Source organism: Leptodactylus fuscus, chromosome 2 (assembly GCF_031893055.1).
Source record: "Leptodactylus fuscus isolate aLepFus1 chromosome 2, aLepFus1.hap2, whole genome shotgun sequence".
In the NCBI taxonomy this organism is placed as follows: Eukaryota; Metazoa; Chordata; class Amphibia; order Anura; family Leptodactylidae; genus Leptodactylus; species Leptodactylus fuscus.
The window spans coordinates 270,186,498-270,191,241 of NC_134266.1; positions in this window are offsets into that span (position 1 = coordinate 270,186,498).

Consider the following 4,744-nt stretch of genomic DNA (forward strand, 5'->3'; position numbering starts at 1 on the left):
ATAGGGGCAGTATTATAGTAGTTATATTCTTGTATATAGGAGTAGTATTATAGTAGTTATATTCTTGTACATAGGAGCAGTATTATAGTAGTTATATTCTTGTACATAGGAGTAGTGTTATAGTAGTTATATTCTTGTACATAGGAGGTAGTATTATAGCAGTTATATTCTTGTACATAGGGGGCAGTATTATAGCAGTTATATTCTTGTACATAGGGGGCAGTATTATAGTAGTTATATTCTTGTACATAGGGGGCAGTATTATAGCAGTTATATTCTTGTACATAGGGGGCAGTATTATAGTAGTCATATTCTTGTACATAGGGGGCAGTATTATAGTAGTTATATTCTTGTACATAGGAGTAGTATTATAGTAGTTATATTCTTGTACATAGGAGTAGTATTATAGTAGTTATATTCTTGTACATAGGAGTAGTATTATAGTAGTTATATTCTTGTACATAGGAGCAGTATTATAGTAGTTATATTCTTGTACATAGGAGCAGTATTATAGTAGTTATATTCTTGTACATAGGAGCAGTATTATAGTAGTTATATTCTTGTACATAGCTGTAGTATTATAGTAGTTATATTCTTGTACATAGCTGTAGTATTATAGTAGTTATATTCTTGTACATAGGTGCGGTATTATAGTAGTTTTGTACATAGGAGCAGTATTATAGTAGTTATATTCTTGTACATAGGAGGAGTATTATAGTAGTTATATTCTTGTACATAGGAGGAGTATTATAGTAGTTATATTCTTGTACATAGGAGGAGTATTATAGTAGTTATATTCTTGTACATAGGAGTAGTATTATAGTAGTTATATTCTTGTACATAGGAGCAGTATTATAGTAGTTATATTCTTGTACATAGGAGCAGTATTATAGTAGTTATATTCTTGTACATAGGAGCAGTATTATAGTAGTTATATTCTTGTACATAGCTGTAGTATTATAGTAGTTATATTCTTGTACATAGGTGCGGTATTATAGTAGTTTTGTACATAGGAGCAGTATTATAGTAGTTATATTCTTGTACATAGGAGGAGTATTATAGTAGTTATATTCTTGTACATAGGAGGAGTATTATAGTAGTTATATTCTTGTACATAGGAGCAGTATTATAGTAGTTATATTCTTGTACATAGGAGGAGTATTATAGTAGTTATATTCTTGTACATAGAAGTAGTATTATAGTAGTTATATTCTTGTACATAGGAGTAGTATTATAGTAGTTATATTCTTGTACATAGGAGCAGTATTATAGTAGTTATATTCTTGTACATAGGAGCAGTATTATAGTAGTTATATTCTTGTACATAGGAGCAGTATTATAGTAGTTATATTCTTGTACATAGGTGCGGTATTATAGTAGTTTTGTACATAGGAGCAGTATTATAGCAGTTATATTCTTGTACATAGGGGCAGTATTATAGTAGTGATATTCTTATATGATTGGTTGTCATGCTCACATGTGACCCCATAGCCTTGACAGTCATTTTGAAATATTGAAAGCCATATGCGTCATATTTATGAGCACACGTTTCCTTCAGCGCTATCGATAGTTTACCTTCGTTTTCCCGGCACACTATATACATTGTATGATTTGCTTCTATTATTGAGTATTTTTATGCTTTTTCCCATGTGTATATAATAAGACTTCGCTTTTTGCAGGTTCACATAAGAGAACAGACATTTCTTTTATGGCCAATTCCCAGAGGAGCGTCTGTCATATAACTTCGTCTGCGCCGGCTCACATGTGCACATGTTTAGCCATGATTCAGACCTGCTGTCAGTGTTGTGTGCAGGTGCAGGGGCTGCGGGACACTCTGGACGAGGACATATTACATAGGTGACGCCTGATGTAGCTTCAAAGAGATTACTCCGGCCCCAGCATCGGTGCTTTCCAAATTTGTGCTTTTAATGGGAGTAAGACCGTGCGGCAGTCAGAGACGTTACAACTCACATGTGTTATATGAACCCCGTTATTAAGGGGCACCGCGCTGGAGGACCCAGGCAAGGCCCTAAATCACTAGAAGACTGTAATAGGCCGAGGCCAGAAGTTTTATATCCCTACTTGTTCTTATGAGAGTTATGGACAAGGCAGGTCATATATGGGGTCACACTGAGACGCCCCTGTCTATAGTACACCCCCCTTACTCTCCCCCAGCCTCAAATCATGGAGTCATCCTCATATGTCCACTAGCTAAAATCTAGCTGGTTGTGGGAAAGTTCGGGGACATTATTTATAGTCTCTGGGGGCTTCTTACCAACTTACAAGAGCCCAAAAACAGCAAATATTCCTACTTGGCCATCACACAACCCAATAGGCTGCAGCTGGGGGGAAACTGACTATGTGGTCATTATGGCCGTGCCATAGGCAGACTTGTCATTTCAGGGACCCCGAGTGAAATTATGTCTGGGGCTCCTCCTATGCTGTACCCCTACACAGTACTGCTCCACATGGTATAATGCCACCCTATACTGGCCCCTACACAGTATAATGCCCACCATAATGGCCCCTACACAGTATAATGCCAACCATAATGGCCCCCACACAGTATAATGCCCACCATAATGGCCCCCACACAGTATAATGTCCACCATAATGTCCCCTACACAGTATAAGGCCCACCATAATGGCCCCCTCACAGTATAATGCCCACCATAATGACCCAACACAGTATAATGCCCACCATAATGACCCAACACAGTATAATGCCCACCATAATGGCCCACAAACAGTATAATGCCCACCATAATGGCCCCCACACAGTATAATGTCCACCATAATGACCCAACACAGTATAATGCCCACCATAATGGCCCAACACAGTATAATGCCCACCATAATGACCCAACACAGTATAATGCCCACCATAATGACCCAACACAGTATAATGCCCACCATAATGGCCCACACACAGTATAATGCCCACCATAATGGCCCCCACACAGTATAATGCCCACCATAATGGCCCCCACACAGTATAATGCCCACCATAATGGCCCCCACACAGTATAATGCCCACCATAATACCCCCACACAGTATAATGCCCACCATAATGGCCCACACACAGTATAATGCCCACCATAATGGCCCACACACAGTATAATGCCCACCATAATGGCCCACACACAGTATAATGCCCACCATAATGGCTCACACACAGTATACTGCCCCACTTTACTGGTATCCATGTAGTATAATGCCCCCTTTACAGAGCCCCACACAGGATATTGTAAATTTTACTGGCCCCACACAGTATAGCTCCCATTTTATACAATATACTACCCCCTTTCCTTGCCTATTCCTTCCTATACACAGTATAATGCCCCCTTTACTGGTCTCCAAATAGTATAATGCCCCCTTTACAGAGCCCGACACAGTATATTACCCAATTTACTGGCCCACACACAGTATAACCCCCTTTTCCTACTCCCCATAAAGTATCTTTACTTCCCCCCCACACACACACACACACACACACTCACACACACAAAGTGTATGGCTTCCTTTACAGCCCTACAGACAGTAAAATCCCCCATTAATTGACACTTGCAGTACATTGCCCACTTTTTTGGATCCACACTGGATCCACATATTGTCCCCATTTTTTCTACCCATTGACACGTTAGACCATTATATTCCAACAGATAACAGTCAATGTTTACCCCTCGATCCCCCGCCTATCCACGCCCACCAACCCTTCAACCTCCAGTGGGCACCAAACACCATGTCCTGCAGTGTCCGGATGTTGTGTGCAGCATCCCCTAGAGGCTAAAGTAGAGTTGGGCCTGGACAGGAGCAGGGATGGATGGGTAGTAAATATGGGTCACTCCCACTTGTCATAATCCAATAGAAGATGGCATAACACAAACCACGACTGCTGGGCCCCCCTAGTCTCTGGGGCCACATGTAATTGGTGATAAATTCTCTGCTAAGGCAATTTGTTGGCCTCGCCTCTACTTTTTAGTACTTTTTCAGATTTTTCAAAGACTATCCCAAAAACTGTCTCCGAGGGGCTTTTGCATTTTAGTACGTTTCCATGTGAAACAGGGTCAATGCTTTAGATGCACCGCTGTTTGGGAATGTTGGTATCTGGATGTAGTCTGTGGGGTGCAGGCCCAGACCAGGCCGTGTCGTACGTAGGTCCTTAGGCGACAACAGGTCCTCCAGTGTATCCCAACATTGACATTTGTTATGGTCCCACTTCCTTTTGGGGTATGATACACCCCCTTTGTACATGACATGGGCGTGCAAACTGCTGGCCACTCCTTTTTTTGGGGCATGACCAGTCACCTAACAAACAAGAGAGGACCCAAGTGGATATGGGAGAAGTAAACCACCATGGGAGATCTGCCCACTCTTCCGGGAGTCCGAGAGGTCCCACCTGTTTTCGGGAGCCTCCCGAAGTTGGCAAGTTATGGATTTGCCCCAATCTACAGGAATCGCCAAAATATGTAAACCAAGGCAGATATTAGACCAGACCCCCTAAACAAATAGGGATCCCAGATTCCAAAAATAAATCTAGGACACCAGACCCCTATTTACAAACTCTAGAGCCGACCCACGAAAGAAACGTAGACATCCCTTTAATAAGGACTTTGTACCAGACAACTCCTTACTACGGACCCATCCTTAAAGGGGTTGGGCATAAAGAGGCAGTGCCCATTATGGGCCGTGAGATCTCCCCTTTTTTCCAGCAGCCTGGACCGACCACCATGACGCATTGTT